Source organism: Lissotriton vulgaris, chromosome 4_1, assembly GCF_964263255.1.
Source record: "Lissotriton vulgaris chromosome 4_1, aLisVul1.2, whole genome shotgun sequence".
NCBI lineage: Eukaryota > Metazoa > Chordata > Amphibia > Caudata > Salamandridae > Lissotriton > Lissotriton vulgaris.
In genome coordinates this window covers 770,841,031-770,858,178 of record NC_141691.1, presented here as the reverse complement: position 1 = coordinate 770,858,178, position 17,148 = coordinate 770,841,031, and the positions used below count along the sequence as shown (strand labels likewise).

The 17,148-nt window shown below is 47.0% G+C and overlaps 1 protein-coding gene across 4 annotated transcripts in view; it reads left to right on the top strand.

Annotated features, from left to right (window-relative positions):
- The window catches only part of KDM1B (lysine demethylase 1B), a 725,553-nt gene that overhangs the window by 183 nt on the left and 708,222 nt on the right, over nt 1–17,148 (top strand). The window lies entirely within an intron of this gene.

Here is a 17,148-nt window from a genome sequence, read left to right as displayed (position 1 = left end):
CATTGTGCCGAGGCAGCTGTGCTTTTTTAAAATGTATTTTAGTATTGTGATGGAGTGAATTCGGCAGTCACCATGACGACAAAGCTTGTTTACCTTTGCAAGACTATTCCTCGGGCCATGAGCAGGTCTGTCCGCAGTTGTTTAAAGAGTCTAACAATCAGATTCCACTAAACTATGTGTTTATGGAAATACTCTAAGAAGGAAGTGCAGCCTGGGGGTACAGAAAGTATGATATCACAGCAGCGCCTCCCGGCATTCCGCATTCATAAAAAGTTTGGGGGTTTGTAGGGCTTTTGGATTTTAGGGCGTACATGGTCATTTTAGGGTTGAGGGTGGGTTTGTGTTTTGGGGGGCCAGGTGTAATTTAAGGTTTCATTTTAGGGTGTGTTTGGGTTTTAGGGTAAAAGGGTTAATATTAGGGTTCAGGGTGTGTTTGTGTTTGGTGTGCAAGGGTTAATTTGGGGGTTCAGGGTGTGTTTGGGTTTTGGGGTGCAAGGGTTAATTTGGGGGTTCAGGTTGTTTGGGTTTTGGGGTGCCAGGGTTAGTGTTGGGGTTTAGGGTGTGTTTGGGTTTTACGGTACAAGGGTTAATATTAGGGTTTAGGGTGTGTTTGGGTTTGGTGTGCAAGGGTTAATTTGGGGGCTCAGGGTGTGTTTGAGTTTTGGGGTGCCAGGGTTAATTTTAGGGTTTAGGGTGTGTTTGGGTTTTGGGGTGCAATGGTTAATATTGGGGTTCAGGGTGTGTTTGGGTTTTGGGGTGCCAGGGTTAATTTGGGGGTTCAGGGTGTGTTTGGGTTTTGGGGTGCCAGGGCTAAATTTAGGGTTTAGGGTGTGTTTGGGTTTGGGGTGCAAGGGTTAATTTGGGGGTTCAGGGTGTGTTTGGGTTTTGGGGTGTCAGGGTTAATTTTAGGGTTTAGGGTATGTTTGAGTTTTGGGGTGCCAGGGTTAATTTTAGGGTTTAGGGTGTGTTTGGGTTTTGGGGTGCAAGTGTTAATTTGGGAGTTCATGGTGTGTTTGGGTTTTGGGGCTCCCAGCTGCAGGAGGTCAGACGTTTATCTGCAATTCATTGTGCAATCATCCAACAGTTTGCATTTTTCTGGAAAGCTGAAACCAAAGTGGTGGACGTGCTCTTTAACCTCTTCCATGCTCGTGACGGAAACATTCCGTCACGAGCCACGGATGGGCTGTGCTGGTGACGGAACGGTTCCGTCACGGCCCTGCCGCCGCGCCTGTGCGGCGCGAATTCCGTTCCGTCACAAGCACAGCTCACCCGCGAGCCGTGACGGAGCGGTTCCGTCACAAGCACGGAACCGGCTCGCGGCCGCCCCACCCCCTTAGCGCTGCGGCGGAATAGCCGCCGCAGCGACGGGGTTAAATAGACAAACAATTCCTGTTAAAATCACCAGACGCAAAAACATCTTATTGAAAACACAATAGTACCTTTGAAGTATTCAGATGCTTATTTTCAAATCACCCCAAAGTCATCAGGAACAATGTCATCTTGCAAAGTTATCGGAGAGTCATTTACAAGTCATCCTCAGATCATCAGGAATAATGACACCTTCTGAAGTCAGCAGATACTAATTTTCAAGTCCTCCTTAACACCTTGGCTGCTAAGGCAATTCCCCTCCTGTGCTGGAAATTGCTCTAGTCCATGCATCATGACGAGCTCAGCTCGTCATAAGCACAGCTCCAGTGTGCCTCATGACGAGCTGAGCTCGTCATGAGCAGCAAAGGGGTTAAATCATCACGAATAATGACGCCTACTAGAGTCATCAGGTACTCCTTTTCAAGTCATCCTTTAATCATCACGAATAATGACACCTTCTAAAGTCATCAGATACTCATTTTCAAGTCATCCTCAAATCATCAGGCTGAGCTTCTGCAGCTTGCTGATGACTTCAAGAGCTTCATGATGTCTGATGACGTGTAAATGACTTCTAAGGTAGTTGGATGATCATGCAATGACTCTGGGATGGCTTCTAAAGTAATCCTGTTTGACCTGGGTGGACAGGGATTTGCCGTCGGTGGACATTGTGAGGATCTAACATTTGTTGGCATTTTGAGGAGTAGGAGCTGATGGGCAGTCAGAAGCTGTGATGTTGCTATATTCTCTTTTAGAATCTGCCAGGAACCTTCATGTGGTATGTAGGATGTAAGGTGGTGCTGGGTGCTTTGGGAGGCCGTTGGGGTTTGAAGCCTGGATGTTTTGGGCCGTGCTTGCTTGCTCGTGTAAGCAGAGTTGAAAATAAAGGATCATACTTTATTGCTGGACGATATTGTAGTGTAGTTCCTATATTCACAATAGGCTCTGCGCATTGAAATAATATATCCTATAGATTTCACTTAGGACCAAGGTCAACTAGATCTCTATCGAATATACTAAACTTAATTGTGTGTGTGCGGGCTAACTCAGAGGTCACTAGAAACTTTCTCGAATACACAAGAAGGGATTAGTTTCTGACAACCGCATAAACAAGACAATTTTGTTTCCCAAGAATAAGAATATATATATATATATATATATATATCTCTCAGAGTCGCGGAAACAGTAGATAAGTATTTCACTCTGTTAATCGTGTATGCTTCGTTTCAACAGAGTTGCAGAGAAATAGACAGGCGTTTTCAATAAAAGGGTTTATTGAACAGTCTTCTTTCTCATGCAAGAGAAGTGAACTGCTCCAATCTTTATGCAGACTGCTAAGTATAATGCGTACAGCGAGAATAGTATTATAAAATAATACTGTAAGAGCATTGTATGGTTTCTAAGCCATATAAAAATACATACATAAATAACATTGACAAAAATACTCAACTGGTGCTTCTAAAATACACCTACCCCAATGTACCTAACCTAAGTCTAGCATGAGGGAAGAAGTAAGTATAGTGTAGCATAGGCTTAGTTGTTTTTGCCAATAATCTACCAAAGGTTTCTCTAGGTTCTAATCAGCTCCATACCTTGGTCAGAATGAAGGAGGTCTGGTATCTCTGTCTCAGGACTCGATTTCCCAACACCCCGCAAGGGGAGCCGGAAACACTGGAGCTGGATTCTCGGCAGGAGAAAGGCAGCCTCTTGATCAGTGCGTAGAGTCGGCTTCCTTCGGCATTTGCTGTAGCGAGCTGCGTCGGGCAAGTAGGTAGTCGAACTGCTCCGAACCACTGTGTCTTGCTAGAGCAAGTGAAGGTATTTTTATACCTTGAAGGTGTTTTGGAATGCCATCGTTTGACATAAAGTCAGGCATATGAACCTCAGGAAAGAACCCCTAGGGAATAGTTGTTCTTTGTAAAGTAACTGAGTTCTTGGGCAAATCAATATTCAAGCAAGGGAAAGTCCCTAACTGCTTAAGCTGGGTTTTCAAGAAGTCGTTGTGACGTTTTGTATGGGTAGAAGTAGCCATCCTGTATTTGGGTAGCATGGGCTATGCCTAAATAAGGCACACTGAGTCTAACAAGCTATAGACCATTTGTGTTGTTGCGTGGTAGAGAGCCTTTCACTAAGGATAGCAATGGATGGATGAGCAGTTCTAGACAGGTGGAATGGTCTCTAGATGAAGTCAAAAAGAATATCATAAAAGCTCAATGTGTGTATAAAAAGAATTATGACTTGAGTAATGTGTCTAGAGAAGAAACATTAGAGGTGGGAGAGTGGGTGAAAGTTCAGAAGATGGGTAAAGTCTTGAAAGGTAAAAGTATATTTTCTGAGCCATTAATGGTTATGGAGTGTTTAAAGAACTCAGCAAGATTAAGCGATGATAATGTGTGACACATAAGTCGAATTGATAAATGTAAAAATATTGAGAAAAGAAAAGGAGAAGATGGGGGACATGTTGGATTTGAGTGATTGGTTGTGGAAGGATGAGGTGGATGAGGAGCCAGTGCAGATGCAATCCGATATGGGGATTGAGGATGGAGAAGTGGTGGAACAGGATTGGGAGGATGTGGCTTCAGGGAGGCTGGGTAGATTGGGAAGAGTCATACATACCCTGAACAGACTAAAATACTTTATATTAATTTAATTTTTTTGTTTACAAACTTTTATGTATCTATTGCGTGTTTATCTAGAGAAATCGCATTGCATATAGTTATTGGTTTGTTTATTCAAAGTGTTATGTATTATTGTGTTCATTGCCTGTGGGAGGGGGATGTGTGGTGTTGCTATATTCTCTTTTAGAATCTGCCAGGAACCATTATGAGGTATGTAGAATGTATGGTGGAGCTGGGTTCTTAGGGTGGCAGTTGAGGTTTAAAGTCTGGATGTTAGTGGCTTTGCTTGCTTGCTCGTGTAAGCAGAGTTGAAAATAAAGGATCATACTTTATTACTGGACGATATCATTCATTACAGAAGCTTATTTGTTAGCAAATGGAGATCTGCATACATGCCAACATTTTAGGATTGGAAAGTGGGAGCCTTTTTTGAAGAAATATCGGGAGAATATAATTCCCCCATTGACTTCTATTGAAGCTGAGGCAATTTCAGGCTTAAGACTGCCAAATTAAAGCCATTTTCGGCTTAAAAAAGTGGGAGTCTCCCATCTGAATCGGGTCTGTTGGCACGTATGGATGCATGATGTTTGCTACGTTGGTGTAATGTGTTTGGAATGTGTATAGGATTCTTTTCTGTATAGATAGAACCTCTGATGACGCGTGAAGTGTTCTGCAGGATTATATTTACAAGATCGTGTATGTGCCTGGAAGGGATAATGTGTTATCTGACTATTTTTCTCGCCTGCTTAATTATAGGAATGTTAGAATGATGTCTGGAACAGTTTCCAGGTGGCTTTAGTGCATGATTCTGGAACACCAGCAATTAAGGAGGAACAGTGTATTTCGGAGTATGGAGTGGATGGTGTTATACAAGAAGTGTCCAGAATCATTTATGGCACATGGCCAAAAAAGGAGCTCCTTCGTTCTGAGTTGAGGCCGTTGTGGGAAGTTAAGTCCGAGGTCTCTGTGGAAAATGATTTGACTTTGAGAGGTGATAGGATTATTCCGCCTGTTGGGTTACGTGGGAAGGTTTGTTAGAGAATGCTTTAACTTTTTTTTTTCTTACAAATTTCTTCACACTTTGAAACCACCCATGAGTGATTGTTTTCCAGTATTTCTTTTTTAATTATCTGTTAAGTTCAATAATAATTATACATATAGTACCATTTAGTGCTTACGGCGATTATCTCATACATCTCACAATATCTAGGGGTCGAAAAGCCACATTTACAAAGGATTACATCTCTGTCACCACCTCTATGCCATTCCAGTTGCACCGATGGGGGTATACATACATTTCCACGGTAGGCATTCCATTTGCTCAATTTCTTGTCCCACTTTTTAGGGCACCCACATTTTGTAAACACTTCCCTTCTCCCCTATCATACATTTGTCTAGTTCTTTCGCCCATACATGGATAGACGGTGGGTCCGCCGCCCCCCATTTTCGTGCTATTTCTCGCTTAACTAGTGTATCTCCTAATGTGGCCAGCTGCTGTTCAATTTCTGTGAGGTCTGTGGCCGTCCATATATTGAGTAGGCCTGGTTGCGGTGTGAGATCTAATTCCTTCCCTAGAACAGAACAAATAGTGGCTGGGTAACTTTTGCGCAACTATAACTAGATTAGTATTCTCCTTATATGAAGGCTCAAGGGAACAGGGGAAAGCGGCCACTTGCGTCCCCAAAGGAGTCCTCTGCAACCAGAGAATTCAGTAATAAAAGGTAAGTTGTCCCCGAGCACATATATGCCAGTTCTTAAGTTATTCCAAGAGAAAAGATAACCACAATCAAATGAATGTCCTTTCACAGTTCATCAGATTAAATTCCTTTAATTTCCATTTCTTTTCTCTTCAAAACATCAAATCTCTTCATAGTCTTCATCTAGTTCAAACAGAGGTAGCCAACACGTGTTTCGTCAGAGGGTACAATCACCCAAATGACTTCTTCAGGGCAAAAATCAGTCCGAACAACTAGTAGTAAAGATCAATTCCAGATGGCAATTGTTCCTCAATTATAAAGTGGAACTAAAAGATCAATCCAAACAACAAATAGTAAAGACCAATTCCAGAGGGCTATTTGTTCCTCAATTATAAAGTGGAACTCATTCCATTATGTATATCTGAGTTCTTCATATATGGTAATGTATAGTTCAGATCCAGGAGATTACTCCTCACGTTTTCACAGGGGTTCCGTTGCAATCACAGGGAGATTTGATGTTTTGAAGAGAAAAGAAATATATGTGCTCGGGGACAACTTACCTTTAATTCCTTCCCTAGTGCAGTTCGTCTAAATGTGAGTCGTGGCTCCCTCCCAAATATGCTGTATCACAAGGCATTCCCAGATCGTATGATAAAAGGTAGCTGCTTGTTTGCAGCCCCTAAGGCAGAGCACATCCGCCCGTGCGCCTATTTTTGCCAGAATGACCCACGTTAAATATGACCGATGTAGGATCCTAAGTTGTATCAGTCGGAAGCGAAGGGTGATAGCCGCTTCTCTAGGGGACATTAAAGCAGTTTGCCAGTCTTCATCGTCAATAGGTCACAGGTCACCCTGCCACTGCTCTCTGAGTTTGTGGCATGTATCTGGTAGGTTGTACATCATTTTTTTTATAGGTTATTGATCTGGCTTTCGGGTGTAGTGGCCCATCCAGCAATCGATCTAACAATGACGATTTTGGTATATCTTTGAGATCTGGAAAATCTGCGATGAGGATGTGTCTAATTTGTAGGTATCGAAACAGTTCTCCCTGGTCCATTTGATATTGGCCCCAGAGCTCGTCAAAACGAAGAATAGATCCCTTTTTAATCAGGTCTCCAACTGCTGAAATCCTGTTCATATCCCATTTGTCGAAACCGGGTTGATGACAGAGAGAACCCAGCCCCTGGGCATGCCACAGTGGCGTCGCTTTTGTGAAGATATTGGCCCAGCCCAGGCGTGAATTCATCTCGTGCCAGATCCCTATGGTGTGAGAAGTCAGCTCAAAATATCTATTTTTCCTGACTTTGGAATACAGTGTGCTCCTAAATAACCAGTACGCCCAGTTTGGTATCTGTCCAATATAAATGCAGGATTATTAGGAGGGCAGTATATCCAGTTGTTTACCACTACCAATTGCGAGGCCCAAAAGTAGAGTTTAAGGTCTGGGAGGACTATGCCCCCATCATACCACCCTTTTGCTAACTTTTTCATTGCAACATGAGGGGCCTTGCCATCCCACAAGAATGTACGGACTTCACTTTCCACCGCTCAGAAATATGTATCTGGGACACGGTGTAAGCAGTTCTGGATAATGTAAAAAAAGCCTGGGAGAGCCAGCATCTTAAAGAGAGAAGCACGGCCCACTCCGAAATACCTCTCGGCAAAGCCTGGGGGTGTCAAAAGTTACCTTTGAGGCAGTATGTGTCAGGAAATAGTGAATACGGGATGATCTTTTATGTGTATTGGAGAAATGGTGTATTGGGTTTCAGTCGGTTGTAGTGTACGCCACATATCTGTTAGGCCCATAGCTGTGGTGAATTCTTCCATTAGCACATTTGGTCTCTCCCCCGACCATCGTGGGTGTCTGTCATCCATGGTCATATTGTAAACCCCTCTAAGAATTAGGGTGCCCACAGGAAGGTCAGTTAATATTTTGCCTAGGTCTGCCAGTGCTTCCTTGCCCAGTGCTGGCGGCAGATATGAGATCACATTAAGCGTTCTTCCCTCCTATTGGGCCTCCACAACTGCAGTACGTCTCCTAGGATCTGCCCAAGTACGGTGCACAATAAGAGCTAGGTTCTTTTTTTACCAGAATACCCGTTCCCCGAGATCCCGTGGTGTAGTCAGCATGCACTAGGAGTTTGTATCCAACCAGGTGCGTCTCCTGCGGTAATACCACGTCAGGAGCCTGCCTTTTTAAATATTGCTGAACAATTCCAAGTTTGATTTTATCCCCCATCCCGTTCACATTCCAGGTAAGGACAGAGAGTGACAAGTCTATTTGATCCCCCATCATCTAGCGCGAAGAGAGTCAGATTATGGTAGGTCAATAGTGGTGTGCATTCCGTGATTCTAACTAGCATAACTGGTGAAACTCGACCCTGCTCGTCTCCCCTATGACTGAAGTCAGCAAAGAAACTGGTACAAGACAATCTACAATTGCTACTCTGTAAATCAAACAATCCTTGAAAAGGCGAACACCCATCCCCCTTCCCCCACCATCCCCCCTCCCTGCCCCCAGCCCGTGGATTAAACTACCCACTCCCCAACTAGGCAGAGTGCCTCTCTCCCTCCCAAAAATGCTGAAAGGTACGGGCTGGTTATGGCCCCATTCCCGCTGATATCACTCTATATCATGCCTTTACTGATCTATCTTCGGCCCTACAAGTGAAATGGCTAGGGATTACATCCCTTAGCTAGGAGTGTTCGGGACTGACAGTCTGAAAATCAAGTCCACAGGCAACCCACAGTCTTAAGAACAGTCTCACCACTGCTGCAGTACTTGCGATTGTGTAGAACTTCATGCAATCCCGACCTCAGTAGCGGAATCATCTGCAGACGGTGTCCCGATGTTCTCTCTGTGCGGCCTGGGTCCTCCATTGCGGTCTTGACTCTGGCCTCACACTATGCGCCACCCCTCCAACCAGTCCCACGCCTCTTCTGGTGAGGTGAAGAACCACGTCTTACTGTCAGACTCCACTCTGAGTTTCGCTGGAAAAAGCATGGCATATTTTACTTAAGTCACAGCTTGAAAGCTTTGACTTTGGGCCTGGACCTTGGCAGTGAAGTCCGGGAAGAACGTGACTTCATTGTTATCGATCTTAAGTGGAGGGTTGGACCATGACGTTTGTAATATGGTGTCTCTATCTCTATAGTTGAAGACCCAGGCAATGAAGGACCTCAGGGGGCCCCGGGCTTCAGCCTGCCCCAGTACTCGATGCACTCTTTCAATCGAGAAGTAACTTGACAGTCTCTTGGGCAGTAGGTGGTTCATTATTAAATCTTCCACATAGAGGTCGGCTGCTGTCCTCTCAGCCCGCTCTAGAACACCCAATATAGGTATATTATTTCACCGGGCCCGTCTTTCATATTCATCAAGTTGTTGCACCATTCGCTCCTGTCGATTCTGAAGCTCGGCAACCTGCGTTTGAAGCTGAGGCGTATCAGCTTGTAACGCTCTCGCAACAATTTTGAGGTCTTTCACCCTTTTATCCATTTTGCGAAAGTCCGCCCATATGAGGGACACTTCTTTGTTGACTGAATCGAGGGAAGTGTACACTCCGCTTATAGCTTCCATGGCGTCGTGAAGTGTTGGCTCCCACATCGGTTTAGGAGTACTCTGCGACTCTGTTGCCTCCATTTGTTGCGCTTCACGGTCTTCCCCCAACTTGTTCCAGGCGAATTTGGCTAGTTTGTTGTGCGCTGTAGCCTTCGGACCCCTGCCTGTTGTCATGTTTGAGCCGCAGGTCGTGTGAAAGGGCACTTATGCCAAGATTGGCCTTGGTAGTCCCCGCCGCCCACCCAGCGAGTATGCCTGTCTCACTGTTGGCCTGTCTGGTTTCCCTAGGGCCTCTCTTCATTAGCTTACAGTGTCCCAAGTGACCTCGCTGGCGGAGAGCACCAACAGCGTCCAAGCACTCCTCGCCGACCATGGCACGGCAAACTGCGTACCTGTCCGTGAGCCTCAGTACTCCTGCTGGAGTCACCTGTAGCCAGATCCTCTCTCCCTTGGGACGTCTGGCTGGGTGGAATTATGAAGTTTCCCATCACAACGCTGGCTCTATCATAAAGGGGGCCCTGATAGTCTTTAGGAGCTCGTTACTCTCCTCAGGGATCCACTGGAGCTCCGGGTAAAGGGCGAGGTCAACTCGCGTTATCCTTTTATGCATTTCATCTCTGATAATCGCGGCCTCGGGCGCCAGCGTTTGGGTCTCAGGCAGTCCGCCCTCCTCACCCGTGTTGTTTGTCTCTGGGTCTCTCCCAGCTTTGGGGACACTACTCCCGGCCTCAGTCTGGGCACCAGTGTATCGGCGAGCAGTCCTGTCCGTCTGCGTCAGGTCTGCCTCAGGTCCCGCCGAGATCTACAGCTTCCCAGTCCGATTTCGTCAGGTGATGAGTCGGCGCAAGGGGGGTGGGGGCATAAACCACTGGTGTCTTTTGTATGCACCCGGGCCCCAGTGAGGCGATCGGTGTAGGCTTGCTGGCGTCGGAATCTGGGTCTACAATTGTGGGGGTGGGGGGGGGGGCACTGTGGTGGGGTGGTCCAGTCGCCGTTTACAGATGGTCTATCCAGCCCCCCCAGCCGACTCACGTCCCACATTACCTCCGACTCTCAGGCTCCGGGTGATTCGCAGTCTGGGCCTAGCAGGCCGCCGAAGCCAGGACCTCAAGCAGGGGCCCCCGGTGCTCCTAATCAGCCGCTCTAGCTCCACGGGCTCCACTTGTCGCCTCAATCGGATCAGCCATCAGTGTACTCCAAATCAGAAGTACTTCGCCTGTCGATCCTAAAGTGTGCGGCAGCTACACCGACAGTATAGTTGTGGTCGGAGGTCTCCGCGCCGCCATGTTGGTTTCTGCACTACGGGCTGCAGGAGTTTCTCTCTTTACTCGCCGCAGAGGAATCACATCACCTCATCACCGACAGCGGTGGAGTGCAGAGCTGGTGGTCACCCGTAAAGCAGGTTTGTAGTCTTTAATGGCACAGGATTATGTAGGATAGACGGCGAGGATGCGGGAGCCTTTCTAACTAGCCGCCATTCTCTTCGGCTGCTTGCCACGCTCCCCATGAGCGATTGCTGTATTCCTGAACAACCTTGGGAATTTGTAGCCATTGATTTTCTTGGACCAGTTGGTGAATCATAGAGGTATGTCATTGTACTTCTGGATCTCTTTACCAGACGGTGGTGGACATTGTGGACAAAGTTGATACTGAAACGGTTATAATTTTCCTGGACAGGGTTTTTGTTTCAGAAAGCAACACAGCTATCATTTTAAGTGACAATGGTGTACAATTTTTGTCTAAGGCATCTACGGAGTCCTCTGAGAGGGTTGGAGTTAAAGACAAAATCTCCTCACTATACAACCTGTGTGGTAAAATTATGGTTGAGACATTCAACAAAGGTTCAATTCAATAAAGGTGTGATTTAATCAGCTGTTGACTGTCACAGTGATTGAGAGGTTTAGAGAAAGAAATCAGTGTGGGCGTATAGAGTGATGTAAAATTATGTCCCTGGTTTTTTGCTCATGAGAGGAGGGAATCCTAGGACTAAATACAGCCCTGGATGTTTTTTTTTAAAAACATGTTTTATTAAAGGATGAAACAAAAAGAACATTCCAACATATAAATGGTACAGTAGCAGTAAAAGAAAAACTAAATTCAGAAGTTCAGCAAGTTATGAATGCTCAGCAGAGGAACATTACTGCATTTACACGTTTACCGGCCTAGTCAGCGAATACATCCCACCCACCTCTCTGTGTCAATAAACTATAGAAATCCCAGACTCACTACTGTTCTAGCATAGCCTCAGGAACTGCAGACAAGTCATGCTCCGGCACATGGTCCCAGGTGCTCATCCTACAATTTTCCATATTTCAGTTCCTTAGGGGTTGTGTGGGGTCTGTTAGTTGTTGAGCTCATAATGATACTACAAAACCTTGGAGTGACACAGAATCTCAATGCAGTGATTGTTCGTCAGAAATAAACAGCTCCAACATAGCGTCCCACTCCACAGCAATCGTATTCTTTCGCAAGCCTCTTAATTTCCATGCTTTCAGCCCTCTCCCAGCGAACAACTTCACTATGCCACGCCCAAGCAGTCGGGACAGTGCAGACTTCCATTGCATCGTAATCTATTGTTTCGCCTGAATTAACATCAGGTTAGCAAACCTAGCCTGCACACTCTGCTTCTTGCACAACCCCAGTATGTAGTATTCAATTGTGTCCCCTCCCGCAACAGGCTTTACCTCGGTAAGGATGTTGAGCACCTTTGTCCAAAAAGAAGTTAGTTGGGGGCATGCCCATGTCATGTGAAGTAAGTCAGTCGGCTCTGTGTAGCATCTGGGACATGTATCTGCTGTGCCCAGGAACATCTTGCTCAATCTGTGTTGAGTCAAGTACGCCCTGTGTAAGAACATGAATTGAATTAGTTTAAACTGGGAGTTACGGGATATCTTCTTCGGGTGTTCCAGGATTCACTCCCATTCTTTATCTGACAGTACACGTCCGATATCATCGGACCATTTGTCTCTAAGCTTCTTGGAGCGGGATTGCTGCGTGAGTACAGATAGCTCTGTATAACCACCTAGTTAAGTGTTCCCCATTTACCATGAGTTATAGCATGCGTACTAAATCATGTGTCTGGGGCTCTGTACCATCTGGTGACCAGGTATTTTTAACATATCTGCTGATGCTAGCGTGACGGATATATAGCGAATTGGGAACCCCTTGCTCCCTGACAATAGTTTTGTGATCCATTAGTGTGTAATCTACAAACAACATCCCAATCGTGGTAACTCCCTCTTCCGACCATTTGGTCAGACATCTGGTAGTACCTATTCTGGACTGTGTAGGGATCCCTAGCAGTGGGAAGTTAGGAGCATACGGAGGCAGGCTATTAGTATATTGGAGAGCTTTCTTCCAGTAGGAGATAGCCAACTTCAGTAGTGGCGGTGCTGTCAGCAATGGCCTTCCCTTTGGCAACAGCAAGGTGTGGAGCATGCCTCTTTCCCAAGTTCTCTGTGACATATCTATTTCCTGTAAGTGTTGCCCTGCTATCCTGTAGGATAGCCACTGGAGTTGGCTCGCATAGCAATATGCCTTGAAATCTCGGACCCCCAGTACTCCTTGATCCGTGCCCAGCTGAAGTTTCGCCTGTCCCACTCTCCTTTGCCCCCCACCCCATATTAATTCCAATAGGAGCGTGTTTAGTGATGTAAAAATGTGCGACAAGATTAACATCGGTAAATTAGTAAAAAAGTAAAGCAGTCTAGGGAGCATAGCCATTTTTGAAATAGCCACTCTCCCTGCCACCGAGAGTAGCAGTGATGTCCAGAAAGCCACTTGGGTTTTTAGTGCCTTGATGGCATGGCCCAAGTTGCTGTCTAGTTCCTGTGGCTTCCTGTATATTTGTATACCAAGGTATTTGAATGTGACGGGCGCAATGGGGAATGTCCAGTAACTAAAGTAAAGGGGTTCTAATCTATTTTATTTTTTATTTTAAGAGTTTTATATAGCGCTGGCTAGACCCGGAGGTATCAGAGCGCTTTACATGAGGTTCCACAATGTTACAAGGTTAAATCAGTTACAAGTTACATTTGTTGCAAGAAAACATTTAAAGTGAATAGAAGACGAGATAAAAGGAGTGTAGAAGGGGAGGGGAGTTTGGTAGATGGGTAGGAGGGAGATACGGCGGAGAGACGAAGGAAAGTCTGTCCAAAGTCCGGCTGGGTAGGTGACGCCCGAGGGGGAAGCCCACAGCCCATCTCCTCTATAGCTATCAAGGTAGCTCCACCGGGCATCGGCCAAACTGCTAGGTCTCATCAGTCGGCGGCAAGTTCGCAGATTCAATGTCTTGATGGGTGAGCCGGATAGGGGATATGCTTGAGGACTGGTCGATGTCCAATAGTAGTAGTACAACGTGGAAAAGGACCACTATGGGTCCAAGGGGGTCGCTGGTGTCTTGATGAGGCGCTGGTGTTTGGTAGGTTTTCCGGTGTAGTTTCTGGTCCCGTCACGTTCTGTGAGAACTTTGGTTTCCCCAATGTGCTGCGTATAGCTGGTGCCACCTGATGGTCCAGTGTAGTGCACTGTCTGTTGTCTTTGCGGTTCGCCAGCTCAGAAAATCGTGTGTGGCCTCCCCCTCAGTAGACACTTCCAGGCAAGCGTAGTCCACACCCCACTTCCCTGTGGGTACTCAATGCACGGGTGATGGATTGCGCCTCAGAAACTCAGTCCATCTGGCAGGCGCTGGGAGGCCTTACTCCAAAGATATCAGTAGGGGGGAGGTTGATCAAACTTGGTGCAGACCAGGCGGTCCGGCGGCTATCTTAAGGTCAGGCGATGACCTCCTGCCGTGCCTCTGACCGGTCTAGGTCAGTAAAGGGGGGGTCGTACGGGAGACAGCAGGCGGCTCAGTGGGGGTCTCACAGCCTACCTCCCGAGCTCCGCCGAGGTGTCCTCGCGGAGTGGGCTGTATCACCTCTCCCGGTCCGTCTCAGCCGCGAAGTCTCTCAGGCGCCATTTTGAGTCCAGGCAGCACCGGTGTTGGATCGCGTCTAAACTGATGCTGGGACCAGGGGTGAGAGTGTGCTCCATGCCCTCAGATGAAGGATGCTGAAATTACCAAGTGTCCGTGGTTTATACTTTAGGTATGCAGGGGCCTTATCTGCCCCTGGACGATGCCGCTATGGCAAGGAGGGGAGGGGGGGGGGGGGGGGGGAGTTTCGGCGGCAGCTCCGGATCGCTGGCCCAATTTCCGACTTTTCCCCCGAGCTCGCGTGGCCTCCTGCGGTGTCATTGTGTAACTAACACATTTTGGTTCCGGTGTGATTGAATGGTCCCACAGTGCACCTTGCCTGGAGATACAAACGGATGGGACAGACGGGCAAGCCGTGAGCCCGGTCCTGCTCCCCCTGCCTGCGCTCTGGAGCAGGGCTTGCAGCGCCGGGCTCGATGACGTCAGAGCTCCGGGCTCTGAGCCTGCCGAGCTCTGAGGGGAGCCGCAGGCGGTGTCCTTAAAATAATGAGCATACAATTTTGATTAATTTATGGCCAATCCTGAGAGTGCTTGAAATTGCTGGAACACCGTGGGTAAGGGCTCATTGGCACCTTGTACATTATTAAGGTACAGTATTATGTTATATGCATAAGTGGAGAAAATATGCACAGTGACCCTAGTTTTAATAGCTCTGTCTACCACAACCATACATATTTTGATGGCTACTGGTTCGAGCTACAACACAAACAGTAGGGGAGACAGAGGGCATCCCTTCCTCATGCCAATGGCTACCGAATAGGGCTGTGAGATGTGGGCCCTGGAATGGGCCCTTGCCGTGGGATCCGTGTATAGCAATCTGACCCACTTCATATACTCGCTTGGTATCCCAAACTTCAGGAGGGCTCGCAATATGTAGCTCCAATGTAGAGTATCAAATGCCTGTCTCAGGTCTGGTGAAATATAGCCTGCTGTGTCGTCTTCTGCCTGGCCATATGTAAGTACCTGGTGTAAGCGTCTATTACAGGTACTCCTACCCGTGGCAAAGCCACACTGGTCTATATGTATCAGCTGTGGTAAGTAGTTAAGTAGTCTGTGGGCCCAAATTTGACTTAGGATCTTATAATTGGTATTTAGTAATGAAAGGGGACGATATCCCAACATATCTTTGGTATCCCTGCCAGGCTTGGGAATGCCTGCCATTTAGTGGGAGGTAGGAACCCTGTCTCTAATGCTGCGTGGTATAGTTTTTCTAGATGGGGAACCAGTTGTGTTGCGAAAACCTCGTAGATCTCTACCGGTAGGCCATCAAGCCCCGGGGTTTTATTATGTAGGAAGTTTTTTTTTGCCAATCGAATTTCGTTTTTTGTAATGGACGCACAGAGATCGAAGCCCTGTTCGCTGACTGTCAGCTGACATCGTTCGCAGCATTGACCGAAGAGAGCGGGCTCCCGGTAGGACAATTCCTGCTACACTGACAGCTGGTGGCAGACTGCAGAAGGACGTGGAACCTCACAGAGGGAGAACCCAAGACACACCAAGTACTACACACACTCCTACACACACTCCTACACATGGGGACGGGGAGACATCATATCACGTGGATCTATAAATCCATTATGGAACTCCCATGCACACCACTGACGCGACTGCGCCTCCGCTAGGAGGAGGAGTTTGACCGAGCCCTCCATGACCAAGAGTGGCTCACAGCCCTAGAAGACCACCAAATATTTCAACCAAAGATTCAAGAATGTCCAGTTTAACGTCCTACACCGCGCGTACCACACGCCGGCTCAGTTTCACCGCTTCTTTCTGTCATCATAATTCGAATGCTCCCGCTGCCAAACTCCTGATGCCCCCTTTATCCACTTGTTTTGGACATGCCCCACACTATGCGATTTCTGGGCCACAGTGCACAGTACAATACAAGGGGTTATGGGCCTAACAGAACTTCACACATGGGAAGCATGTGCCCTAGGCATCTTCAGACGACATAAACAAAAAAAGGTAGAGACCAAATTTGCAACACTAGCCATACTCCTCGCTAAACGCAGCATGGCTATGCACTGGCGATCACCGGGGGACCCCCTAATAGCCACATGGTGGGGGGCGGTCAAGAAATGGGGCGCGGCTGAAGAAGATATAATCAGGCAGGAAGAAGTATGTGGTATACGACAGAACCCCATATCAATGGAAAGGGCGATGATACTCCATAACTTTACACAAACACAGGCTACGCACGGGAAGACCCCACAGGCCACCCAAGAGGAACCAGGACCCAACACACATCGATCCACACGGACCCCCCCACACTAGCCACCCCTCTGGCCACCCACAGTAGACCACTCCACCAGCAGTGATGGGACCCACTGCCTGTAGATAACGAACCATAGCGGAGCGACGCCCCCCTGAACCCATCCCCTCCCCCCTCAACTCCCCCACCCACATCTTCCCGAGTTACATTCCCAGTTCGGTTATGAATATGGATTACCCCTTCACATTACCACTTACAGACAAGAAAGGTCAAACAACTGTCTTGAGGGACTGGGTGTCACAGTAGTCCTCTCAACCTCACATACAAACATGGTTCCAATATACCATACATAAGCAGAGCGGCCCACCCCCCCGCCGCAACGGACACTCAGTCATTACCTGTTGAAATGTTGATACCACATGTAAGGCATTGAAAAATGTACCTGACTGCTGTATACCATGTATGATAACGTAAAAATCCAATAAAAAGATTCTTAAAAAAAAAATAGCACCAGTGCTTAGCTGTAAATAGACAGATTTTCCTAGGACGCCACCAGCACAGTCGAATGCCACAATACCAAATATCAAGGTTGCCTAATCTTGATCCCACCTCCTGCTGTCTCTTCCACCACTTTACACTTCCTCTCTCTTTCAATATATCCCTTGTCAGCTTTTTCATCTGTCTTCTCCTTCTGTCACAGTTTCCTCTTAATCCTTCTTTCT